Source organism: Pan paniscus, chromosome 23, assembly GCF_029289425.2.
Source record: "Pan paniscus chromosome 23, NHGRI_mPanPan1-v2.0_pri, whole genome shotgun sequence".
In the NCBI taxonomy this organism is placed as follows: domain Eukaryota; kingdom Metazoa; phylum Chordata; class Mammalia; order Primates; family Hominidae; genus Pan; species Pan paniscus.
In genome coordinates, this window is record NC_085927.1 from 36,658,438 (window position 1) to 36,685,787 (window position 27,350).

The 27,350-nt window shown below is 49.7% G+C and overlaps 1 long non-coding RNA gene across 3 annotated transcripts; it reads left to right on the forward strand.

Moving 5' to 3' along the window:
• Positions 1–4,561: 4,561 nt before the first annotated feature.
• On the forward strand, positions 4,562–23,527 carry LOC100979153 (uncharacterized). Of its 3 annotated transcripts, XR_008622632.2 has the most exons (6): positions 4,562–4,729; positions 10,380–10,462; positions 12,588–13,978; positions 14,076–14,118; positions 14,226–14,351; positions 15,217–23,527. It is a non-coding gene; the product is annotated as an uncharacterized LOC100979153 (long non-coding RNA). The 3 variants fall into 3 exon arrangements; XR_157128.6 differs by lacking the exon at positions 14,076–14,118; XR_008955191.2 differs by lacking the exon at positions 14,076–14,118 and having other exon boundaries at positions 4,573–4,729; positions 12,514–13,978.
• Positions 23,528–27,350: the final 3,823 nt, after the last annotated feature.

Consider the following 27,350-nt stretch of genomic DNA (forward strand, 5'->3'; position numbering starts at 1 on the left):
GAAGGTGTTTACCATCTCGGGGCTTGCTCTTCCTAGCATACGTCCTAAGTCTACCCACAGGATAAGGTGAGGGTCACAGTTACATTGATGGGGAGGAGAGGATGCCAGCTCTACTTCTCAAACCAGGCACGAACTGCAAAGGATGTCCAACCCTCCGTAGGGAAATGGAAGATGCTAGGGAAGACTTTGCTCACCACAAAGGCACTCAACAGATGGGCAAAAGGAGGGCAAAGGACCAGCTGAATCCCCCAGAAGGGCTAGTCTGGTCTACCCCATGATGCAGAAATGTACCATGTTAGAGAACTGGGAGCAGAGGAGGCCACACAGGTATTGGCATCTGCTGAACATGAGGGTCCACTCCTTCCTTGCGTTACTCAGTTCACGGCTTGTCCCGAGTCCATCTGAGTTACAGTCTATTTGCAGTGAGCCACGGTATCCTCTAATGGTCACCCCTTTTGCTCCCCTCCGCCACCTCCCCACTGCTTGCCTTGAAAAGATTTTGTAACAGCGAAACAGCAAAAGAACTAACATAACTAACTCAATTTTTGTTTAAGGGGCCTTTTCCCATTCCTGTACGTAGGCTAGGATAATTTTAGAGCACTGAGATAATATGCAGAAAAAAGCAATCACGTAGTTTTTAAAAACTAACTCTGGGATTAAAGGAGAAGTATGTAAATCATCGATGTTTTGTGCAAGATTTATAAAAGCATTGTGACCTGACCAAGGACAAAGAAGTTCACAACCTTCTTGGACCCTCACTGGTGCCCAGGTGTCAGTGGTAATTGGTCATCTGTTGATCCCAATTCAACCTCCCTTCTCTTCCCCTTTGCTCTGTCGCCCAGGTTGGAGTGTAGTGGTGCGATCTCAGGTCACTGCAACTTCCACCTCCCAGGTTCAAGTGATTCTCCTGCCTCAGCCTCCTGAGTAGCTGGGATTACAGGTGCACGCTACCATGCCTGGCTAATCTTTGTATTTTTAGTAGAGACAGAGTTTCACCATGCTGGCCAGACTGGTCTCAAACTCTTGATCTCAGGTGATCCGCCCACCTCGGCCTCCCAAAGTGCTGGGATTACAGGCGTGAGCCACCACGGTCAGCCTCTTCCACTTGACTTTAGCATAAAAACAGCATAAAATTTGTACTGACTTAATATGACTTAATATGGTACTTTAGAACAATAAATAGTCCATTAACTTCTTGGTTTTGCTAGCTCTTTAAGTAAACCTGATTTTCCTCCCATCAACCCTTATCTCTGGTGTCTGGCTTTCAAGCAGTGAGCAGCCAAACCTAAGTTTGATTATAATATCTCTAGAACCAAAGATGCTTGGAGATAGGATCATAGATTCACTATTGCTCATCCTTAAGAAGCCCCAGGGAATAGGATGAAGTGTGAAAGTTTGGGGTGAACAGGTGGCTTCATTTTTTTCCAAGTAGATATTGGAAATGATAGACTGACACTCAGGAGAATTTGGGAATGGATTATAAAACAGGTGGCTTGGGAATACTTAAGAAAGGAAGTGGTGACCTCTATGGATCCCCTGTATTCAGTTAGAATGTGTCATGCCAAATTATATTTCCCTTTTTGTTTGTGTCTAGGGAGACTAGACTGGTGAATTAGGGGGAAGTCATAGACTTGTGTGATGACAAAAGCTCAGGCAGGAGGATCCCTTGAGCCTAAGAGTTCAAGGCTGCAGTGAGCTATGATCCTTGTCACTGCACTCCAGCCTGGGCAACAGGGCAAGACCTTGTCTCAAAACATTTATTTATTTATTTATTTAAAAATTTTTTTTGAGACAGAGTCTCACTTTGTTGCCCAGGCTGGAGTGAGTGGCGCGATCTCGGCTCACTGCAAGCTCCGCCTCCTGGGTTCACGCCATTCTCCTGCCTCAGCCTCCCGAGTAGCTGGGACTACAGGTGCCCACCACCACGCCCGGCTAATTTTTTGTATTTTTTAGTAGAGATGGGGTTTCACCGTATTAGCCAGGATGGTCTCGATCTCCTGACCTCGTGATCCGCCCGCCTCGGCCTCCCAAAGTGCTGGGATTACAGGCGTGAGCCGCTGCGCCCGGCCAAAACATTTTTAAAAAAGGACTTTTGTGATTACATTGGTCCCACCCTCAAAGTGGGCTGCATACTCTGGGCAATGCTGTGACCACACACTGCCTTGCCTTTTCTCTAACTCTTTCACATGGGTCTTACCACCCTGGCAGGACTGTTAACTCTGTCAGGGTAGGAGGCTGTGTCTAAAGCCTCCTTGGGACTCTCAAGCTTCCTGCAATGGTCTTGGGCTGGGCACATTGGAAATGTTTTATAGGTTTGTTGAATTGGGTTTGTATTTCCTGAAGACCAGGGCTGGTCCCAGCAACAGATGTGTAGTCCAGAGAAAGCTGGGGAAGTTGGAATCTAAAAGGACAGGCTTAAACCTACCTGAGTCCCTTACGGTGTCTGTGGGCAGCTCTCATTTCCTCTCTGAGCCTCTTTATGTGAGCGATGAAGATGATAAACAATATTCACAGAAATGTGACAACAGAGATGTTGTAGTTTAATAATATAAATATGTCGTGAGCCCTTACTAGGTGCCAGCAACTGTGCTAAGCACACTTCCTTCATTTAGCCTGATGATGTGGATTCCATTATTATCTCTACTTTATGGACAAGTAACTGAGGAAGGGTGTGGAGCTTGCCTAAGGTCACATTTGGTCAGAGGCATGGGCAGAACTGAAATGTAAACCCAGAATAGTCTGGTTCTGAAGGTCGCTGGAATGTTCTAGCACAGTGGTTCTCCAGCTTGAGTGTGCATCAGAATTCCTTGGTGGGCTTACTGAAACATAGATGTCTGGGCCTTCCTTTCTTTCCCCAGGGCTCACTGCAGCTGGGACTACAGGCACACACCGCCAGGCCTGGCTAATTTTTTTGTATTTTTTGTGGAAATAAGGTTTCGCTTTGTTGCCCAGGCTGGTCTGGAACTCCTGGGCTCAAGCAAGCCTGTCCCCCAGGCTTCCCAAAGTTCTGGGGTTACAGGCAGGCGTGAGCCACCACACCCAGCCTGAATTGTATTTTTCTCTTCTTTTTTCTTTTCTTTTCTTTTCTTTTTTTTTTTTCAGATGGAGTTTCGCTGTTGTTGCCCAGGCTGGAGTGCAATGGTATGATCTCGACTCACCGCAACCTCTGCCTCCCCGGTTCAAGCGATTCTCCTGCATCACCCTCCAGAGTAGCTGGGATTACAGGCATGTGCCACCACACCTGGCTAATTTTGTAGTTTTAGTAGAGACGGGGGTTTCTCCATGTTGGTCAGGCTGGTCTCGAACTCCTGACTTCAGGTGATCTGTCTGCCTCGGCCTCCCAAAGTGCTGGGATTACAGGTGTGAGCCAGCCACCGTGCGGGGCCTCTTTTCTTTTTCTTTTTCTTTTTTTTTGAGATGGGGTCTGGCTCTTGTCACCCGGGCTAGAGTACAGTGGCGCGACCTCGGCTCACTGCAACCTCCGCCTCCCGGGTTCGAGTGATTCTAGTGCCTCAGCCTCACGAGTAGCTGGGATTACAGGCACCCGCCACCACACCCGGCTAATTTTTTAGTAGAGATGGGGTTTCACCATGTTGGCCAGGCTGGTCTTGAACTCCTGACCTCAGGTGATCCGCCCGCCTCGGCCTCCCAAAGTGCTGGGATTACAGGGGTGAGCCGCCGCGCCCGGCCCCGAATTGGATTTCTAACACGTTCTCAAGCAATGTGGATGCTGCAACTCTAGAACCACTACTTCAGGACCACTTCCTAGCATCCCTACTCTAGAAAATAGTAGGTACTAAGAAGAGGGCAGTTAAATAAAAGACTAATCCGGGCGCGGTGCCTCGCGCCTGTAGTCCCAGCTACTCCGAAGGCTGAGGCGGGGGCAGGAGGACTGCTTGAACCCAGGAGTTCGGGGGGGGGTGCGGTGAGCTATGATTGTGCCGCTGCACTTCAGCCGGGGTGACAGAGTGAGGTCCCATCTCTAAAACAATAAGAATAAATAATAATAAAAAATTAAAGATTAAACCTATAAATGTTGTTAGGCCAAATGCTGTACACGCATGAAGTTAACAGTTATGGGTTCAAATCTGGACTCCACCATAACCATGTGCATAAAGAGGCATACACCCGAGGTCTTCCTGGTGAAGCCCTTGGCGCTATGCCAGAACAAGCGTCTTCTGCCCTCTTACTCCGGGGTTCAGGCTTCTGCGCCCCTGGTCCGCGGTCGCGCGCAGCCCCCGCGCCTCTCCAGCCCTGAGCTCTCTGCGGCCTAATGTGGCCGGGCAAGCGTTGCCATGACAGCGCCGCGGGTGGGGATGCGGGAGGCTGAGCGCACCGGCCAGCTAGCCCCTTTGTGCGGCGGGGGCTGCGGAGTGCTCCCTCCAAGACCGGTTGCACCCCGCTTTCCTGGCCAGGACTCTGGGCGCAGGTAAGGAGGGGTTGGGTGTGAGGTTGTAGGGGCGCAAGGAGGCGGGAGGAGGGTGGAGGCGAGGGCCGGGGGTGGGGCGCCTCCGCCCGCCAGCCGCTCCCGCATTAAAATTTCATGGGCGCTGCAGCAGCTACAAAGACGACGCCGGCTGCGCTCGCGGGACCAGAGGGAGGGAGGCTGCGGACGAGTGCGGGGAGGAGTTTGAGATGGGAGGCGCTTGCAGGGGCTCCCCCAGTTCTGCGCTGTGAGCCGGGGCACAAAGAGCCCTCTGCACTAGCGCCGCAGGACCGCGGACCCGAGGTAAGACGTCGCCCCATCCTAGCAGCCTTCCTTCCCAAGTGTCCTTGTCCCCTAACGGGGAACAGCCTAATTCCCCAAGGCTGGGGTCGAGGGTAGGTCCCAGAGTCCCAGGGCTGGGTTCAGGGATGCAAACGCCGCCTGAAGTGTCCCGCATTGGATGGATGAAGAGGCTTTACAGCCTGTAATTCTCAAACACAGCCAAGACTCTGGCTGGGATGGGGGGTGAGGTCAGGCAAGGGGAGGATGCTTTGGGAGTCCAGTGCGAATGGGGATCTTGCAATCATGATTATGAGGGGGAACAAAGACCCTTTCCTTCCGACGACACAAGACACAATTTGGGAGGTGGACCCGCGGACCTTCTCGGTCCACCAGGTTAGCAATTAACTGGCCAAGCCACGGGCAGAGCCCAGAGGGTCTCGGAACTGGAGGTGGGGGTGGGGTGGCGGGGCAGGGTCCTTGAGCTCCCCTTCCCTCATACTCAGCCCGCCCCCGCCCCAACCCCCCCGAGCCTGCCATTCCTTCACTTCCCAGATGTCCGGCGTCAAATTTGGCTCCAAAAGGATGGAGAGGGCTGGTAGGTAACTCACCCTCGTTGAAAACAACAGTGACATCAGTTTATGGAGAGGTTACTCTACGCAGGGACGTGCTTGGTGCTTTGCAAGCGTTATCACAACAGTCCCACGAGGTGGTAAGAAACAACCCCATTTTAAAGATGAAGAAATGGAGATTCAGAGAGGGTTATCGACACCTCCAAGGTCACACAGCCAGTGATTGTGAATCCAGATATGTAGGACTCTAAAGCCCATGTTGCATCTCCTAAAGGGTCTGAGGAGATCCCGGAACCCACCAGCTCGATTCTCTCTACCTCTCCTCGGCTCCAGGACACTCCCTGGAGAGGCTGGGGATTTGGGAAGAAAGGGGCCAGACCTTTCCCCTCTTCCAGCGGAGGGCCCTGGGGTAGAGAAATTGTTTCTGGGATTGTGCAGGAGGAGGCCTGGGGGGCGCGCCCTGGATTCCCCACCCTCATCCCAGGCTCCGGATCCGAGGCTGCCCGGCGCCTGGGATTGCTGGCGCGCACACCCCACTGCAGTGCCGCCGCGGGGAAAACGCCCCCACCTGCTGCGGCGGGAGGGGAGGAAGTATGAGAGGGAGGACTGCGAGAGAACTTGAGGGAACGGCTTTGTTTTTTCTCGGGGCCAGGCTGGGACTGAGCACGGCTCAAAGCAAAACACTTGCTCTGGACTCAGTGCTTTGCAAAGCGCATTCCCGTTTGGGAGCATCTGGGAGCCCCGCGATGGCCCAGGGAGGGAGGCGGGGGTAGACGCAGGGCAGGGATGAGTAATTCCACTTGACAGACAGGGAAACCTGAGGACAGTGGTTCTCAGACTTTAGGGGCGTTGCTTCCAGTAAGCAGATGTCTGAGCCACGTGGCAAGGAGAATGAGTCAGCAGGTTTGGGGTGGGGCTGGGTATCTGATGTTTACTCAGACCTCCTCATCCTCATCCTGCAGGTGGGCAGATGCTTGGTTGAGGGAAGAGTGCCCCCACCTCGCCCCTCACCCTTCTAGGCAGAATCATCCAGCAGCCTGGGCAAACCATTTCCGGACACTTTGCCAGCTCCTAGCTTTGTGTGGCATTGAATTGATCCCACTCTAAGTTTGGTTAATTTCATGTTGAAAGCATTTTATGTAAACACCTTCCATGTCCCCCATGCCCGCCTATTTTACTATTTAGTGATCCTTGCCATTGAGAACTGTTCTGAAATCTACTCATTTTAAGCCTTAACCCTACTCCTTAACAGGGAAGAGTGGTGAAGTCTTCACAGTCCCCCAAAACAACCATAACCCCTTACCGCCAGCTTTAGGAGAATAATTCTCTATGCTTGCATTAAAAATGAGAATTTTGGGCTGGGTACGGTGGCTAACACCTGCAATTCCAGCACTTTGGGAGGCTGGGGCGGGAGGATGGCTTGAACCCAGGAGTTCAAGCCAAGCCTGGGCAACATGGTGAGACCCCTGTCTCTAAAATAAATAAGTAAAAATACATGAGAATTTTTATAATTTTTTCCGATTTTAAAAGACAAATTCAATAAGTTTAATAAAATGCATGATAATTGTAGAGGATTTAGAAAAGACAAAAAAAAAGAAGAAAACTCCATTTTCTTTTTTTCTTTTTCTTTCTTTCTTTCTTTTTTTTTTTTTTTGAAACAGAGCCTTACTTTTTGCTCAGGCTGGAGTGCAGTGGTGTGATCTTGGCTCACTGTAACCTCCACCTCCTGGGTTCAAGTGATCCTTGTGCCTCAGCCTCCCAAGTAGCTGGGACCACAGGCATGTGCCACCATGCCCAGCTAATTTTTGGATTTTTTGTAGAGCCGGGGTTTTGGCATGTTGGCCAGGCTGGTCTCGAACTCCTCACCTCAAGTGATCTGCCCGCCTCAGCCTCCCAAAATGCTGGGATTACAGGCGTGAGCCCCCACACCTGGCCTGAAAACTTCATTTTCATGTATTTCTCTCTGGTATATTTTCTATTATTGAAATTGGCTGGGCATGGTGGCTCACGCCTGTAATCCTAGCACTTTGGGAAGCTGAGGTGGGTGGATCACCTGAGGTCAGGAGTTCGAGACCAGCCTGGTCAACATGGCGAAACCCTGTCTTACTAAAAATACAAAAATTAACTGTGCATGGTGGCATGTGCCTATAGCCCAGCTACTCTGGAGGCTGAGGCAGGAGGATCACTTGAATCCAGGAGGCGGAGGTTGCAATAAGCAGAGATTACGCCACCGTACTCTAGCCTGGGTGACGGAGACTGTCTCAAAAAAAAAAAAAAAAAAAAGAAGAAGAAGAAAAGAAATTGCATTATATGTATACTGCTTTTGAAAAGTTACATCAGATGTGTTTCTCCATGTTATTACGACCTTTGCAGAAATCATTATGAGAGATTTCAGTGTTTCATGGAGGAGATAAACATGGTCTACTTCGTCAGTTCCCTATTGTTGGTCCTGCTAGTTGTTTCCAATTTTTCTTTTCTTCTGCGCCTTCATTTTAAGGTCCTTTCTCTGGCTGTGATCCATGCTTCTTCCCAGGGCAGGATTACACTCTTTGAATTTACTTATTCATCAAGACAGTGCAGAGTGGTGGAAAGAGAAGCAGCTGAGAGTTACGCAGGTCCGTGTGCAAATCCTTCTCTCCATGTGTGTCCACTTCAGTCAGGGAGTAATCTCCCTTTTCTGAGCCTCAGTTTCCTCATCTATAAAGTGGCAATCACAATCCCGGTTTTAAAAAGCGGCCATGAGGCTATGAACCAGTGCATGTTCAGTGCCCTGTAGGTGCTTACTAAAGCTAGTGAATGTTATCGTGCACCCACTGGGTGTCAGCTGAGTTCACTTACGTAGCACCTGAGTCTTGTATGGATACTTAGTGATTTGCTTTTATTTCTGTTGAGGCTGCTGGTTTGTCTCCTGGGTGATTATTAGCCTGTTCGAGCAGCGTGTTTCTGGGGCATTGGGTCCATTGTGCAGATTCAATGGGCTGGTGAATAACTTGTAAGCCAGTCTTTGTTTCAAGAGGATCCCTTCCCTTGTCTCTGAGGCCTGACTCATCTGTCAGCTTGAGCTCCGAGGAACAATAGCCAGAGATTCTCAAGAGCAGAGGCGAAGTCTGGCTAAGAGTGACATCTGTCTCCCTATCCCATCCCACTCTGATCAGATCAGATGAGGCAGGCTTCCCCTTATCCCTTGTGGTGCCAGGTGGGCCCCTCTGGAAGCTACCAGATGAGTCATGGAAGGGAGGTGGGTGCTGAGCTATTGTATACTCAAAGGTGTGGAGGAGATGATGAGTAGTAACTAACCCTAACTACCACTTTGTTACCGTTTATCAAGGTTCTTGCTGAGTGCTGCCTCATGGAGACTCCATGATAAGGCAGGGATTAGGCATTGCAGGTGGGAAACAGGCTCAGAGAGGTGAAGTGATGAGCCCAGGGCTACGCAGCGAATTAGCTGTGCAGTCAGGATGTCAACCCGTATCTTGTTTGACTCTGAAACATGTGTTTGTAACTACTACACTATGCCACTCTCCTAAAAGTGAACTCAATCATTTGCCTACAGACTGTGAAAGCAACCGGCATAAACTGAACAGAGATGATTTATCAATCATGGGCCAGTTTTCTCACAGTAATAGTAATGCAGATGGCCATCGAGTTTGCAGTTTACATATACCTTCCTTGGATCTTTTATCATTTAATCCATATATATATGGATCTATATAGATCCATATATATATATATATATATATATATATATATACACACACACATATACATGGATCTGCTGTGTCACCCAGGCTGGAATGCAGTGGAGCAATCGCGGTTCACTGCAGCCTCTACCTCCTGGGTTAAAGCGGTCCTCCTGTTGAAGCCTCCCAAATAGCCACAGGCACAGGTACACATAACCACGCCCAGCTAATTTTTGAATTTTTTGTAGAGGCAGAGCCTTGATCTGTTACCCAGGCTGATTGTGAACTCCTGGCCTCAAGCAATTCTCCTGCCTCTGCTTCTCAAAGTGCTGGGATTATGGTGTGAGCCACTGCGCCCAGTCCCTGCCCCTATTTGAACACACCTTCTGCCCCTTTGGGGTCCAACAGGCCTGTTTAGAATCCCGGTTGCCTTATTTTCTAACTGAACCTCAGTTTCCTCATCTGTAAAGTGGGGATAATAAAACCCAGCTTGTTTTGCCATGTAGATAAAGACACTCCCAATTAGCATCTGTTCTTAATAAGTGTTAGTTTAGCTTCCTTTTCCTTCTTCTTGGTTTTCTTTCCTCTCTCTCCACCGCAGGGGTTCCCTTGTTTGAAGGAGATTTGAATTCTGAATCTCCTCTTTTGTGGACATTGTGTTTGAATTCGTAAAGAAACAGCGCTTTAATTCTCCTCTGCAGAAGCATCTGCTTCCCCCAGCATGTCTCCTGCGAGGCGCGTGGCACATTTTCATTATTCTCTGGAGCTTCCGTTATCTCTGGGTGCTGGCTCATCCAAGGCAATTTGGGCCAACATCTCTTGTACGTCTCAGATCTCTGAGTAGTCATTTTATTCCAGAGTCGGGGAAAAAGACCAAAAACCCAGAGGGATTCTAAAATGCAACAAATGTATGTTTCCCTGGCAGCTGCCCATCCATTACTAAGAACAGTACATGCTGTTTAGGGGGAAAAATGAATATCTCATGGGTAGTGTTAATGAACTGTGTGGTCGGTGATAATAATAATAATGATGTAAGAAAATGGTAGAATTCAAGCTAAGTCTCATTCATCTTCTCATTTGATCCTCATGACAACCCTGTGAGGTGGGCACTGTTATTATCCTTAGTTTGTGGATGAGAAGACTGAGGCTCACTGTGGTAAAGGACTTGGTCAAGGTCACACAGTTTGCCGGTGGCAGAGCAGCACAGGAATCCATGCCATAAAACCCATGTTAGGATGTATTGGTTGACACTGGCCTGATCAAAATACCTCCTTGTTTCCTGTTCTGCTTTTGATCTGCATCCAAGGAGATCAGTTTTGGGAAACGCTGTGATTTGAAACAGGACCTTAGCATCTATTCTCCACTGTACCCATGGGTATGTATTTATTCTCTCACTGCTGTCTCTTTTTCTCTTGATGACAGTTGGAGGCATCTGTCCACCCATGTGGTTCCAGACACGTTCATGTGGCCACCATGACCCCGTCGGCATCACAGGAGTAACCAAGGTGATCCTCCCTCTCTTCCTGTGTCTACTGGGGATGGTAGAGACCAGCTTAATGCTTTGAGATCAGATCCATCACGAAATCCGTATGTCCTGAGACCTCCTGAATCTTAAGGTGGGAGAGACTTCTGATGACCCTCTGGGTTCCAGTTCCCCAATCGTGGCTTTCCCGACTGACCTTGGCTTGAAGTGGGTGGTCTGTGTGGCCTAGTGAAAGCTGAGATGATGAGGCCCTGGTGCTCACAACTGGTTCTTTGTGCGGCCTTTGATCTGGCACTTTTTAGTTCCAGTCCTCTTTCATCACATACAAATGAGTTTTACAAAAATAACTTTATTGAGGTATAATTTACATACAAGGAAATGCACCCGTTTAAAGCACACATTTCAATGTGTTTTGACAAAGGTATACACCTGTGTAACCATTGCCACAATCAGGATGTAGAACATTTTCATCGTTCTAAAATGTTCCCCTGTATTCCTTCCCAGCCAATCCCCTCTCAGCCCCAGCCCCAGCCCCAGTCCCAGGAAACCACTGACCTGCTTTCTCAGAAGTAGATTGGATTCTTTTTTTTTTTTTTTTTAATGTTCCATATATATGGACGCTTCTGTGTTCAGCTCTTTTTTTTTTTTTTTTTTTTTTTTTTTGAGACAAGATCTCACTCTGTTGTTTGGGCTGCAGTGCAGTGGAGCCATCTCGGCTCACTGCAACCTCCGCCTGCTGGGTTCAAGTGATTCTCCTGCCCTCCTGCCTCAGTCTCCCGAGTAGCTGGGATTACAGGTGTGCACCACCACACCCGGCTGATTTTTATATTTTTAGTAGAGATGGGGCTTTGCCGTGTTGGCCAGGCTGGTCTCGAACTCCTAACCTCGAGTGGTCGCCTCGGCCTCCCAAAGTGCTGGGACTATAGGTGTGAGCCACTGCGCCCAGCTGAGGCTCATACTTCCTGTTGCATGTCTCAGTAGTTCAATTCCTGTTCTATCCAATTTTATTGAGGCATAGTTTAAAAGTCATATAACTCACCCATTCAATGATTTTTAATAAATGTACCAAGTTGTGCAACCTTCACCATAAATCAGTTTTGGAACAGTTCCGTTACCCCAGTAAGATCTCTCATACCCATTTACTGTTCATCCACATCCCATCCTTAACCCCAGGAACCACAAATCTATTTCTCATCTCGGTAGATTTTCCTTTTCTGGATATTTTGTATAAATGAGATCATACAATATGTGTTCTGTTGAGCCTAGCTTCTTTCCCTCAGCATGATGTTTGTAAGGTTCATCCATGTTGTAGTATGTATTAATAGTTTGTTCCTTTTTATTGATGAGTAGATTCCGTTGTGTGGATAAGCCAGACTTTGCTTTTCCATTCATCAAGATAGGGGATTTTAATTTGATCAGTGCTGCCTAACTGTGGTATATACATATAATGCTACAGGATAAATATGGCTTATATTTCTGGAACATAAATATCACACACAGATTTACTTAAAGTTTAAATCATTGAGTGGTGAAAATAATTTTTGGAACATGTACTGTGTGCCAGGCACTGGCTAAGCTTTGAAAATCATTAACTTTGGACAGGTGTGGTGGCTCATGCCTGTAATCCCAGCACTTTGGAAGGCTGAGGCCAGTGGACTGCCTGAGGTTAGGAGTTCAAGACCAGTCTGGCCAACATGGTGAAACCCTGTCTCTACTACTAAAAAAAAAATAAGTTAGCCGGGCGTGGTGGCACACATCTGTAATCTCAGCTACTTAGGAGGCTTAGGCAGGGGAATCACTTGAACCCAGGAGGCAGAGGTTGCAGCGAGCCGAGATCATGCCACTGCACTCCAGCCTGGGTGACAGAGTGAGATCCTGTCTCCAGAAAAAAAAAAGAAAGAAAGAAAACTAATTAACTTTGAGTCACACATTGAGTACGTAGGAGTGAGAGAGCCACAGTTTCCTCCAGGTTTCTCTAGCCCCAAAGCCCATACCTTCCTTTGTACCCTCTAAGACGGTGTCAGCTAAAGGTCCCTTGAAAACTCCATCACCTTATTAATATGATGACTCTAGGTCCACAGAGCGAGGGGAAAGGGTCACTGTGGATCAAGCCAGGCTCCTCTGAGCAGTCCAGGATCTATTTACAGAGAGCAGCAAGTTCCTGGGACAGAGGAGACAGAAGGGAATTTCCAGGTTCTTCAGGACGTTCACAACCACACTGAGAAGCATCTTTGCAGATAAGTATTTAAACTTACCAGCCCATAGCCTACCAGCCTGCCCTCTTCTGGTCTGTGCAGGAAAGTGTAGTATCCTAGAATACCAAAGTGGGAGGGGAAATGGGTGATGTAGCTCATTCTCTTTTCTACCTCTATGGAAGAAAGAAAGAGCCTGTCCCCATTTTGTGGGGTCCCAGAAAGGGTGATTTTCACACTTCACATTTGGCATTAGGGCTAGTATTTTATAAACATTACCGTCTGGAACTTTTGAAGGCTGAGTTAAATGACTTCATCTTGTGTACTTGTAGAACTGCTATTAGAAGGAGGCTGGGGACTCCCTGATGATGTGAACCAGCCCTTCTCTTCTCAGTTTCAGCACTTTGTGATCATATTTATAAACCTTAGACAGGGCTCCTTGGCCTTACAGTTAAGTGAAGAGTTAACACTGTGACTTTAGATGCATTTTTCTCAGTGCAAGTGTCTGAGCTCATCTCCAGTTCTGGACTCGTGCCCCCACTCCCAGGTGCTGACAGCAAGCTCTGAAGATATGCTGAGAGAGCTCCCTGACTCTCCTGACTCAGGTCTGCCAGTTGATGAAGACAGCACAGTTGTTACCAAAAACAAAACCTGGCAGATGGTCCTAGGTCAGGATTAGTGGTCATTCTTTGGTCTTCTCCAGACTGGTGACACAGTCCTAGTCCAGCCTCTGGTTCCCCGAATTTCCTCTGGTGCATGGGGCATCAGGAAAGGGCAGGGGAGAAGGAGGGGGAGCAGAAAAATAACTGAGGCTGGGCAGAAGGGTCCCTTCCATTTCCCATCCATTGCTTCAAACAATGGGTGATTACCGTGCACCTTGAGTGAATGTCAAGGCAGGAAGGGTTCCAGGGCCACCCAGTGTGGCAGGAGCAGAGCTGGGATCAGAATTCTGGATTCCTGACTCTCCGTTCAGCTGCTATTCAGCTATCACCAAGCTGCTGAGTTTGTCCTACTTTCTCCTGGGTCACATTCTGCTGTTGTTGGGAAACAGGGAGTGAGTGAAGGGAACCTGGGAACCCTTCTCCCCTCACCTTTTAAGGATGTTCTGGGGTGGAATAAAGAGAGGTGGAGGGTGGGGTGCCTGGGCCCAGCCTCCCTGGCTCCTGGTCCTTCTTTCTTCAGCAGGGAGTTCTGGCAAGGCCTGGGCCTGGGGAGGGGGCCTGGGTGCAGTTTTCTCCTGCGGTGTGGTTGGCTCTTTTGTCTTCCAGGATGGGCCTGTGGGGTCTGTGTGGGGAAGGAAGGAGCTGGGAGCCTGGGCTGCCTGTGTGTCGGCTGGATGCTGCCAGGTAAGCCTGAGAGGGATGTGGGGAGGGAGGGAGGGAGGTCACATGGAGCTTGGTTTCATGGGGGTAGGTTGTCTTCTCACCTGTGCCCCCTCCTCAGGCCCAGAACGCTCCTGCTCGTGAGAAGATGGCCAGGGAGCCAGGTGGCTGGAATGCTTGCTCTGTGTGGTCTTGGTGGGGGTGGGTGGGATGGAATCAAGACCATTGTGGGTGAGCTCGAGCAGAGAATTTAGCAAGTCCCTTCATTCAGCACCGGCATGGACCAAGCAACTTCTCTGAGCCAGATGCTGGGGACGCAGAGGTGAACCCAGAGACATGATCCCATCTGCTCAGATCTTCATGTCAGAACACGCTTTATTACAGTCTCGGCAAGGGGGTGAGCTCCTCGTCCTGGGAGCAGTGTGTGTGTGTGTGCGTGTGCACATGTGTGTGCATGCCTGTGTGTGTGTGTGCATGTGCGTGTGTGTGCATGCGTGCATGTGTGTGCGCGTGTATGTGTGTGTATGCGCGTGTGTGTGTGTATGTTGGGGGTGGTGGTGTGCAGAGATCCTCCCAGTGGGAATGTTGTAAAATGAATTGAAGCCATCAAAGGCCTCTGAAAGTCCTTCCCATCCACTCAAACCCTTGCCCCGTCTCTGCCCATGATGCTCCTGGAGCTTGCTATGGGCTCCCTTTACTGCTTTTCCTCTGGTCCCCTGAGCTAACCCTGCCTAGTGGGGTATTCTCAGCTTTCATTGCTTCCTCTTTTTAGACAACTTTTTTTTTCCTTTTTCTCAGAGACAGGGTCTCACTCTGTTGCCCAGGGTAGAGTACAGTGTTATGATCACGGCTCACTGCAGCCTTGAACTCCAGGGCTCAATACATCCTCCCACCTCAGCCTCCTGGGTAGCTGGGACTACAAGTGCATGCTACCATGCCTGGCTTATTTTTTGTAGAGACAGAGTCTCATTATGTTGCCCAGGCTGGTCTTGAACTCCTGGGCTCAAGTGATCCTCCTTCCTCAGCCTCCCAAAGTTCTGGGATTACAGGTGGGAGTCACTGTGCCTGGCCTAAGTTTCTTCTAAAAATTTTTCATGTCCAAAACCCTCACTTCCACCCTGTGTGTGTGCTGGGGGCATGAGAGAGAGACTGGGGGGATCTCTGAACATGTGTCCCCTCAGATGCAGAATTAGGCTGGGGGGATGTGGGAAGTTGGGGATGGAGGCTGTGGCCTCATCCTCACTCGCTGTCTTCTCCCCCAGGTGGCTCCATCTGGGCCGCATCTCCAGGACTCCTGGCCTGGACTTCTCTTTGGACCTCGGGTGACCTTGGATTCTGGCCACAGTGACTTAGCGGTCAGACTCCGGTGGTTTTCTAGCCTGCTGGGTGACTCCCTGAAGATCTCATCCTCTTCACGCCTGTTGGGATGGAGCCTCCCATGGATAGGAACTCTTCCTGGTTGATGCTCAGCAGATGACTGATCTGGCTCTGGAGGACAGCTCCAGGGGTATGAGGGAGGCCTGGCAGCCCACTACTCCCTCCTCACCTGCTCGGGCCCTGCCTGCTGGGCCCTATTGTCTGGGTCTGAGGGCCCTTTCCTGCCCCATGTGAACTTGATTCCTCCTCGCGTTTCTGCCGGTGACCAGACAGAGCCTGGCCTGGGCCAAGTCCCCACTGACCACACTTTCCCCAAGGCTGGGTCTCAAAGGACCCTACAGGATGGGGACAGGAACAAGGATGGGAGTCGGGGAGGGGCTGTCAGGCAGAGGGCAGATGCAGCTCCTCGGGTGCCGCTGGCTGGAGTCCTTTGTCTCCATTTGCTCAGTGCGTAATTGTCATTTTGTGGGGGACTTCCTTGGTGGGGCTTTTCCATGCTTTTCCTCTCCCTGATGGTTACAAAGAGGAGACAGTCAGGATCTGGGAGGAGCTGGAGCCTTCCCCCTGTGCTGTTGAACTCTGGGAGGGGCAGCCAGAGGGGCTGAGAGTGCACCATCCTGAAAAGAGAGGGTCTTTAAGAGATAAGATTTAGGCTAGGGAAATTCACTAGAAAGAGACAGGTGGCCCTGGGTTTTTTTTCCTGCCATCCAAAGGGAACCAGTCTTACCCAAAGGCTTGAGGGGTCACCTTAGCCCAGTCTCAGGACACTCTTCTTCAATCAGATCGCTGCTTCTAGTTGCACTGCTCCTGGATTCTGTTCTTGGGGAACAGAAGGTGGCAGGACAGGCCCCACAATCTGCAATTCCAGCTCCCTCCAGAGGAGACAGTCCCAGCATTTGCAAGAGAGCAGCTTGTGGCCTCCCTTAGGCAAGTTTAAAAGCCAGATGTCCTTTTTCCCAGAATGGGGAGTGGTGTGTACTATTCATCAGCTTGGGCTGCCACAGCACCATGCCACAGACTGGATGGCTTAAACATCAGGAATTTATTTTCTGCCAGTTCTGGAGGCTGGAAAGTCCAGATCAAGGTGTTAGACTTGGTTTCTGGTGAGGCCTCTCTCCTTGGCTTGCAGGTGGCACCTTCTCACTATGTCCTCACATGGTCTTTTCTCTGTGGAGAGGGACAGAGAGCATGAGCAGGCTCTGGTGTCTCCTCCTCTTCTTATAAAGACACTAATATCACCATATTAGGGCTTAAACCTATGACCTCATTTAACCTTAACCCCTTAAAGGTCCCATCTCCAAAAACAGTCACATAGCAGGCTACTGCTTCAACATATGCATTTGGGGGAGGGGACACCATTCAGTCCTTAACAGGGTGGTCACCGCAAACATGGAAAGTCAGAGCCTTCTCCCCTTCAGAATTCCCCGCCCCCACCCAGGGATGGGGAAGAGGAGCAGAGGTATGGGAAGCAGACACGGAGAGGGGCAGGTACCATGCTGGGGTGGCTCAGGAGTGCTTCGGAGGACATATGGAACTGGCAGGGCTCAGTGCAGGGAGGCGGAGGCCCTGGGAGAGCCGTGTCCTGAGAAGGGCCTGGGCTACAACCCTGGGCAAGTTACTTCACCTCTGAGCCTCCGATGCTCTGTGAAATGGAAGGAATGTGCTTGCCTGTCAGGTGCAGGGAGAATTCAGTGAGATTGTGTGCCTAGCACAGTGCCTGACTCCCAGTAGGTGCTCAGCAAATGCTCCCATCCATCTGGGAGTATAGACTTAGGGTTTATCTTTTTTTTTTTTTTTTTTTTTTTTTGGCTCTCTGGACTTTAAAACTCAGCATCTTCTGAACCAGAGGCATTTCTGATTAGCCCTTCCCTACCTATTTTCCTAGTATCACTCTTTAATCAGCTTGGGGAGGTGGCAGCATTTCATGGCCTCTGTAGTAACTCACAATGCTTCCTGGGGTATTTAAATTCTACTCTCTCATCAGCACTGAGCACCTACTTTGGGCCCTTTCCCGTGCTAGCCATTTGGGGGAAATATAGGTGAAGAGTGGCTGGGGTTTGAACCTTTAGGATTTCACAGCCATGCTGGATGGGATAAAACCAGCTCACATGGAGAATCAGAGAATGGGACAGTGCCACAAAACAGTCTACTGAGGCACAAGTTCTGAGTGCCTGGGAAGTGGTAGAGAGACCCCAGAGAGGGCTGCTGCAGTCTGGAACAGCTTCCTAGCAAGCTGTACCAAACAGGGCCTTGAAGGATGAGAAAGATCTGGCTGAGATGATACCCGACCCTCTAGGGAAATTCTTAAAGTAACTTCTAGGAAATATCATTGCTCCTTAAAAAAAAAAAAAAAAAAGCAGGTTCTAATTCAAATTCCGCTGCACTACTGAAGTAGTGCAGGACTTATCAGAACCTTTAAAATGCGAATGGCAATTTCAAATACTCAGGGACAGGGCATAGGATGAAGTGTTCCTTGACTTTTATGGCCGTAGAATCTTTTTCTCATGGAACATCGTTTAGAACTGTGGGAGATGCTAGGCTGGGGTTTCTATGGGAAAAGTACAGCAGTGATAGAAGATGGCATAATTAGGGTACACTTAGGTGCTTTGTAGCATTGGCTGAAAAGGAAGCAGACCGGGTGGGCGTGGGGGAGTCTCAACTTGGTTCCAGGAGCCAGGCCAGCTTGATGCAAGTTTTTTTTTTTTTCTAATGGTGGGAGGGCAGGCCAATAGTTGGAGAAACTAGAGGCCTGACAGTCGGTGATGGAAGAGATGTCTACTAAGCACGGTTGTCAGATCTTTTGCGGAGAGATGCTGGTGTGCGTGTGTCTGTCAGAGTGTAACAGGATCCAGCCCTCTGGGAAGGGGCTGACCAGAACCAGGCAGGGGGTTTCTGTCTAGGACAAGTAGGGTCCATTTTCAGGGAAGCTGAAATATTTGCAGGGGGTGCTCTGAGACCCACAGCCAATAAATAGGGAAGCAACATGCTTTTGGGCAGGGTCCATGTGGTTAGGGTTGATTTTGATGGGGCTGGGGGGCTTAGAGTTAGACCCCCTGCCCTGGTCAGGCCCCACTCCCTGGCTGGTGGGGGCGGGAGGCCTCTGAAGCTGCAGCTGGAGGGGCTGGGGCAGTGTTGCATGGTGTGATTAACCTACTAACCCAGGGCTCAGCCGGGACGCTGTGGCGTGTGACGAGGTGCCTGGCCTTCTGCCAACCAACTAACCCACTAACCAGGCCCGAGCATGCCCTACTAACCACCCCCCCGCAGCCAGATCCTACTAACCGTGCAGCTCATGGGCCTTTCAAGGGACTGGGATATGGGGGCAGCCAAGGCTCCAGAAGGCTCTGCCTATGGGCTGGGATCTTTGTGCAGACCCACGTTCCAGGACAGAGAATGCAAATAAGACTCACCAACTCTGCCACTTCCTGTTGAGTGAGTTTGAGTAAGTCACCTCACTTCTCTCAACCCCAGCCTCCTCAGTGGTAGAATGCGAGTTCTGATACCTTACAGGTTGCAGTGAGGATTCCCGTCAATATAAGGGTCTCAGCACATGGCAGACACTTAAAAAAAAAAAAGTATGAGGATGGAGGAAGGCCCCTCAAACCTGGTTGAACACGTCTGCTGCCTAGGTCCTGGCCTCTCTGGGTGTTCTGCACACAGATCCTTCTGCCTGGGGCAAGACACTTGCTTTGAATCCCTGTCACTTCCCCATATTCTTCCTCCGTCTCAGCTTTCTTTTCTGTAGGCAGCTCTTTTGTTCGATTACTAACCCGTCTAACCCCTGGGGTGCCTCAACTGCACCCCGATCATCCCTTAACAAACTAACGGACCTGCGTGCGTTCTTCCTTTTCTCTTAGCGACTCCTGTGTGTGTCTGCTGAGGTGCCCTGTCCGCTGGTGCTGTGCTCTGACTTACTAACCCAGCCCCTACTAACCCTGTTTTCTCTTCTTACTAACCCCAGCCCTGCCGAGCTCTGGGCTCCCCCCGGGGGCTGGTCCCCCTCCTTTTGGCAAGCAGATGACTTGGGGCTACTGGCCCTGTAGACAGATGTCCCACTTTGCTGCCCCATATTGGCTGTTTGTAAGATCAGAGTCCACTGGGCCAGGTCTAAGGCAGGGGATGGCCCTATTAACAAGACTCAGAGGAGGAAGAGGTGGTCCTGTGGATGTGGGAGGCTGGACTCTGAGTATGACATCTCTCCTATGTGCAGAAGTCTGGTTGCCACTGGGAGTAGGTGGGACCAGGGAAATCTCTGGGACGTGAGTGTGGAGGCCTGTTGGTCTAGACTCTAGACTGTGGAGCTCTGAGCTTTTGTGTCCTCTGGAAGGAAGCTGGGGAAGAATCCTCTCCATTGTTAAGTGACAGGGACAGAAGCTGTCCTGCACAGGAAGTCACGAGGGGGGCGTATCCCACGAGGAAGGCAGGAGGGGGCGTGCCCCTCACCGGAAATTAGCAGAGGGGCGTGTCCCACACCGGAAGTCAGAAAGCGGAGCCTTTCTTACGCCGGAAGTCAATGAAGCGGGTCTTTTCTACGCTAAAAACCACTGAGTGGAGTACTTAGTACACAGGAAGTCGGCCAGAGAAACATTTCTCATATTTGAAGGCCGGAAAGAGGGACATTTCTGACACCGGAAGTCAGTGAGAGGACTCTTTCCCACACAGGAAGTCAGCTAGAGAGCCGTCTCCCCTCTCTGGAGCCGAGAGAGGCCGGTTTTCCCCACCGTAAGTAGACGTGGGGCCGTGACCGGAAGTCCTTGGGAAAGATCCGTCCCATTCCCGGAAGCTAGAGGGCGTTAGTTGTCGGGTTGAAAAGGGGTGTGGGGAGGGGAAGCAGCTTTACCCCGGGCTCGGAGTTTGCAGGAGAGAGAAGTGGGGAGCAAGAAATGAACCTCAGGGGCTCACAGGGTTCCCGCAGATGCTCAGGCCGGCCAGGAATGCATCTCTGGCTCTCTGTTCCCACGGACGTCACTGCCTCAGCCAGCCTCCCCCAGAGCCCGCCAGCCGCTAAGCCGGGGCCACACCTGGGGGTGATTTCATGCCTCACCTCCAGTAGGCACCTTGGTTTCTTTGGGCTAATCTCTGGCTCCCTTGCACTAACTCTTGCTCTCACCCAGCTAATCCCTGCCTCACCCTGACTGCCCCAGGGGCTGACCACTAACAACCAACCTGGCCCTGTCTGGGGGTTCCAGGCTCCTGGCCTGGCCCTGACCGGTTCTTAATTAACCTTTCCTTCACCTTGACTAACTCCTGCCTTCCTGGTCTGTTCCTTTCAGCAGAAACTAATGGCTTGTGGATTTTTTTCTGACTAACAACAGGTCTAACATTCCTTGTTACTGTTAACAGCTTGGATGTCGGCATGGCTGGGAAGGGGCTAACACAGCTTTGAACTTGGCTAACACAGGTTTGAACTTGACTAACACAGGGAAAAGCATAGCTAACAATTTTGGGCGTGGTGGCTGCTCTGAGTCAGAGCAATCAGAAGTCGGTAAAGATGGTAGTTTTCTAAAGGAGGTGCCAGGGCTCTGGTGTGGACCAGGCCTGATGGAGCAGTGGTACCCACCAAGGTGGGGTCAGAAGTATAGCCAGTCTTGCAAGGTTTTGGCCATTGGGCATATCTTCACTCCTCATAGTCTGCATTTGGTTTCAGTTCTTAAAAAAATATAGCCTTATAGCTACAGTAGTTTGCACAAGTAGATGCAGCTCTTATAAACCTTAAAATACCTGTCTGGTGTCTACAGAGCATATGCCATTTTGTATAGAGTCACCCGTCCCCAGGCCAGGGCCTAGAGTCTTCATTTTGGGGACTTTGTGTTTTGGAAGTTCTAGGACATAAAGCTTTAGATCAGAGTATTCAGAAGGGTTATAACTCCGTCAGTCATTTACATGTTAGTAGTATAAATTATCTGAGCTTCCTGTTCTAACTTTTAGCTCTTCTAGCATAAACTCTTCTGTGCAATTTAGCTGCACCGAGGAAACGAGAGTTTTTCTGGAAGGGACTTTTGATCTCTTTAGACTGAGGGAACGTCCTTTGGGAGTAGAGGGGCAGGGAGCATACGCAAGGGATTCCAGGTGCAGGTAAAAGGTGGCACTAGTTCAAGGTTTTGCTGACTCAGTCTGGTAGTCAGAGTCTGCAGGAGAAGACAGCTCAAGGCAGGGCCTGGAGGATTGGATCAGTTTAGGGACAGGTCAAAGGCTGGCTTAGAGACCTTAGAGGCAGGTTGCTTGGGTCGTTGAATGCTAGTCTGGTGCTGAGAGCCCTTTTCTCTGGCAACTGTGGACTCAGAGCTAACCAATTGTAGTTGGCAGTGGGGGTGAAGGGTGATCCAGAGGCCTGAGCTGCAGAGGGCACAAGAGAGAAAAGATGTCTTAGGAAGAGCTTTGAGAACATGCCTTGGCTGCTGGCAGGGACCTTGGATGGGGTAGTCTACACCCGAAAGTGCCTGCCTGCCATCCTCTAGTGGCTGCCTTACTCCATTTCACTCAAAGCAGGAAGCTCAGAAACACCTCCTATTCCTGAAAGTCCTCTTTGTTTAACTGCAAAGGCTTGATGCTGCTAAGGATCTACTATGTGCCAGGCACTGCTCTGGGCGCTGGGACCTGCACCTGGGCTTTTTCGTCATGGTGCTTTTATAGCCTAGTGGGAGAGTTGGTGAAGTAGATAGTGATTCAGTGAGATGGGTGTTATGATTGGTCAGGGGTCTGTGGGAGCACCAAGGAGACAGACAAGATTGATGTGCACCTACTCTGTGCCAGGCGTGTGCCAGGCATTGGGGATGTAGTGGTAGTTAAACACCATTTGGTCTTCAGGAGCTTTAATTCTAGTGTGTTGGGTGCAGGGGGGTGGAATGGGGACAGAGAGACACCTAATCCACCCTGTGGTGGCTTTCTGGAGAGGGAGGCATCTAAGCTGAGCTGTGGCTGGGTGGAGTGTGGGTGGGGATGAGTTCTGGGCAGCGAGAGTGGTGGACACCAGTTTCTGGGGATCAGAGAGGATCCAAAGAGGTCCTGGAAGGTTCATGTGGAATGTAGCAAGAGATAGGAGACATGGACATGGTGCCGGGTCTGGTTGCTAAGAAGTTTAGATTTTATCCTTAGGCCTTGGGGAGCGACGGATATGATCTGAGAAAGGGAGTTAGTGGATTTGAGTTTTAGGCTGGCCATTTGGCTTTTCCAGCCCAGGTGGAACTCAGAGGAGTTTGCAATGGGCTCTGGCCACATTTTAGACAACTGAGCAGAACTTTTTGAAACTAGGAAGACCCTTTGGTCCACCTTTTGATAAACAGAATCCATACATGTCTACCCCAGTTGGAAGTATCTCTGCAATGACTGGAAAGTAAAGAGGACCAAGGTGAAAATAAAGGCTCGGAAGGGGAGCAATCTTGAAAACATGTCATCCCATGGTGGTGGGAAGTCCCTGGAGAAGATCAGGGGAAACACAGTCATAGGCTGCAAGTCTACAAGATAATTCCATTGGGGAAGGAGCCCATTTGTCATGCATGGCTGCAAGGGGCAGATACAAGTGTGGAGTAAGCTTGCAAGAGCTGATCCTGGTCCCAGAGAGGGAAAAATATGCCTTGGTGGGTAATGCACCTTTTGTTCCCAGAGGCAGAAGGATTGGGACTAGGCCAACATAGAGATTGGCGATGGTTGTGAGATTCTAAGAGTGTGTGTGCATCTTGACAATATTAGAGGAGGCTGAGCCCAAGCAGGCACATTCTCTTCAACCCCTCCCTCATTCAGTCTGCTTTGGAGTCTAGTGAACATCAAGCTTGCTATGAGCAGGATCTTAGAGCTGAGGAATTGGCCTCCCAATCCGAACAGGTGTTATAATCCTTTCTTAATAGGTTGTGCTGTGGACCCAATGTGAGGGCTGTGCTGGTGTAAATGGTGACATATTGAGCTGGGGGGATGCTTTCGGGGTGGGGGGACTGGTTCCATTCCATCAAAGGCCCTCTTGAGAGTCTATCCAGGGACCCATTGTTTTACTTTAACAGACCAGAAAAGATGTTTGTTTTCCATGTCATTACCCCCAGGGGATACCGAATGTGTGGGTAGAAATTTCTCTGTAGATTAAAAATCAGATTTTTACATGGATTCAACAAAGGAGCGTCACTTGGATTTTTGTTTTCATCCATTAATGTAGCTGCTTCTGTGTAAAATGCCATTTTGCTATTAAAAATCAATTCACACTGGAAACATGACTGTGGCCTATGAAGCAGAAGGGACGTGCTGTTTAGGGGAGAGGGGGCAGCCAGTGGCATTTTCAAGGAGCAGGGGTGGGCTCCCTCGGTGAGTCAGCCTTTCCTCAAGAGTGACCCTAGAAGTCAATATAATAGGGTATTTTATTTTTTAATTTTGGTAAAATAATCATAACATAAAACTTCACCACTATAATAATTTCTAAGTGAACATCTTGGTGGTATCATTCACATTGTTGTGCAACCATTATCACCATTGGTATTTATTTTTCTTTTCTTTTTTTTAGAGATGAGGTCTTGCTATGTTGCCCAGGCTGGCTTTGATCTCCTGGTCTCAAGCGATCCTCTTGCTTCAGCCTCTTGAGTAGCTGGGACTGCAGGCGTGCACCACTGTGCGTGGTGGTATTTTTAAAAAATAACACTTCTTTATGCCTAGGGCAGTGCTCCCAGAAATCCAGGTTCTTATTGCCAGGGAATTTGTTTATTTTATTATTATTGTTTTTTTGAGACGGAGTCTCGCTCTGTTGCCCAGACTGGGGTGCAGTGGCGCGGTCTCGGCTCACTGCAAGCTCTGCCTCCCGGATTCACGCCATTCTCCTGCCTCAGCCTCCTGAGTAGCTGGGACTACAGGCGCCCACCACCACGCCCGGCTAATTTTTTGTATTTTTAGTAGAGACGGGGTTTCACCGTGTTAGCCAGGATGGTCTCGATCTCCTGACCTCGTGATCTGCCCGCCTTAGCCTCCCAAAGTGCTGGGATTACAGGCTTGAGCCACTGCGCATGGCCTGCCAGGGATCTTATACTTCATTGGGGAGGCAAAGAGTTCCTTGGTGACAGAGAAAAAGATAGAGTTTAGTGTGTGATCGTGAAGGACTGGCAAATATAAGCCACACACATCGCCACTCTTCCCTTCAACATCCTTGACCGACATTGCAAGTTGATTGCCTGTCTCTTTTTGGGAACTTGGGTGCGTTTTCAGGCTCTTTCTCAGAACAGTGTTCTGGGCAGCCAAATTTTAAAAGAACTTTGGAGTCAGTCTTAGGATTGAGACTACTGATAATCTTCAGTTTGAATCCCAGCTTTGCCACACACCTGCTGTTAGATCTTGGGGATGATTGCCCTTCCCTGAGCCTCTATCGGCTCTGTAGAATGGGGAGACCACTCCCACCTCATAGGGCCATTGTGAAGGTTCCCAAGCGTTCTTGCAGAGCTGAGACAGCGCTTGATGCCCTGCAAGTGTTCCCTGAAACCTCATTCTGTGTTAGCACCAGATGATGAGATTGGGGGCCAGAGGTGCTCTGTTGGAAAGAAGGTCAGGAGGAGGTGGGGTGAGGGTGGGGGCAGTAAGGGATGGCTTTCTGGAAGAATCAAAACTTGAGGGGAACCTTGAAGGATGGGGAATAGTCAATAAATTAGGAGAAAATAGCGATGGTGCAGGGCATTTTAAGATGGCTTCCCCAAGATTCATTGGACTGGTTCGGTAGGAGATGAGGATATTGATAGGATATTGGGGTGGGGGCAGGGTGGACACTTCAGAGGAGGTTACAGATTGAGCTAAGAAGTGGAGGCTGGTCTGTGCAGCAGTGTTCAAGGTGTGGTAAGAAGGGTTGGGAATCTCCCACGGTTGGCAGAACTTGTGAGCCCTCCTGCCCTCAAAGGACTACAAGACCCCTAAGGAGAAGAGAGCTTCCTCCCAGTCCTCCTTTCTCTTCCTCCTCTCCCTCCCTCTATTCACCCAGCAGCTGTTTACTGAGTCCTTCTTTTATAGTGGGCACTGCCCTAGCCTCTGGGATGCCAGGTTGCGGCCTTTCTGTTACCAGTGCACCTATTTGCTCTCGCCTGGGTACCTACTTTTGCACTGGCTTTTCTCGTCACTTAGAATGTATGTCCCTCTGGTTTTCACATGGCTGACTTCTTATTGGCTCTCAGCTGAACATCACTTGTTCAGAGAAGCCTCCCCTGACCACCCTGTCCACAGTACTGTATCACTGCAGTTCTCAAACATTTTGGCTTCAGGCTCTTTACACTCTTGCCATATGACGTACAGTGCTAGCTGATTGCCTGCCTATCTTTGGGAACTTGGGTGCATTTTCAGCCTTTTTCTCAGAAAAGTGTTCTGGGCAGCCAGGGCCAGTTGCAGGTGTTTTTTCAAAGGCATTGTGGATGCTGGCCACTCGCAAGGCTCAACTGGCCCCTGTTTCATTCATTCAGCAAAACGTTGTTGAGTCCTACTGTGTGCCAAATGCAATGCTGGGTGCCCAGGGCACAGCAGACAGGCATCACCCCTGCAGAGTGCAAAGCCCAGGAGAGGCAGTGAATGAAAACTAGATTTGGACGGGGGACAGGGACAGAAGGAAACCATTGTAGAGACTCTGCCATGTTGTAAATTAAAACAGAGACGTTTTAAAAAGACTTGTTTATTCATGGAAAGATCACAATAACAATAATAAACCCATCACATATTAACAAAAATAACACATGCTTTATTACGAATAACCGTATTTTCCAAAACAAAATAAATTTAGTGAGAAGACAGCATTATTTTACTTTCTTAGGGTAAATCTCTTTAATGTCTGGCCTAATAGAAGACAGATTGTGTTGCATTCTGATATCTGCCTCTGCATTTAGTCTGTTGCATGTCAGTGTCGTGTAGCTCCTGGGAGTCCAGTCCGCTTTGTAGGTGCTCTGTGGCCCAGCCAGAGCTGTAGTTCACAGGAGTGACCAGGAGATGGTGGTGTTGCACCAAACCCTCACTGATTATTATTGGAAACTCAGTTCCTCTCAGGGGCATTTGGGGCTGGATGCTCTACGGGATACTCTGGAAATCACAGAGTTTTAGGGCATTGAGTAGGACTTGGCATGGGTGGGACAAGGATAGGGACTGGAGAGAATGCAGCTGAGGACAGAAACTCTGGAAAACCACTCTTCATTTTTGCCGAGGGCTCCTTTTCTTTTCTCTCTCTCCCTCCCTCCCTCCCTCCTTCCCTTCCTCTCTCCTTCCCTCCCTTCCTCCCTTCCTTCCTTCCTTCTTTTCTTCCCCCCCCCCTTTTTTTTTTGTTTTTTTTATGGAGTCTCACTCTGTCGCCAGGCTGGAGTGCAGTGACGTGATCCCGGCTTACTGCAACCTTTGCCTCCCAGGTTCAAGCGATTCTCTTGCCTCAGCCTCCCCAGTAGCAGGGGTTACAGGCGCCTGCCACTGCACCTGGCTAATTTCTGTATTTTTAGTAGAGTCGGGGTTTCACCATCTTGGTCAGGCTGGTCTTGAACTCCTGACCTTGTGATCCACCCGCTTCGGCCTCCCAAAGTGCTGGGAGTGAGCCACCGTGCCCAGCCAAGGTCTCCTTTTCCTAACAGAGGCCAAGCCAAGTGACTTCCCCTCTCTAAGCCTCAGCTTACTCCTCCACCAAATGGGCAAAGTATGCCTTTGGCTTCCATTCCATCCTGCCACTCTCAGCAGGGGTCACTATTTTGATAACACTGGCGTTTTCAGCAATGCAGGATCCCCCAACCATCGACCTCTGAGGCCTAGAGTATTCCAAGAACTCACTGATGCTGTGAGCTCTTCCTGCAGGCAAAACCGTTCCTTCTCTCTCCACCTCCAAACACACCTTCATTCACCTGGATTGACTTAAAGTGGCCGGTACTGTTTTCCGAGTGTTTGCTCCATGCAGGCTCTGTGCTGAATGGTTTGGACACATTGATATATGAAGTGCTCAGAAATAGTTTGCGAGTTTCATTACCACCCCCATTTTATAGGAGGAGGCACTGAAGCTTAGAGAGGTGAAGAAACTCACCCAAAGACACATGGTTGGAGGATGGAG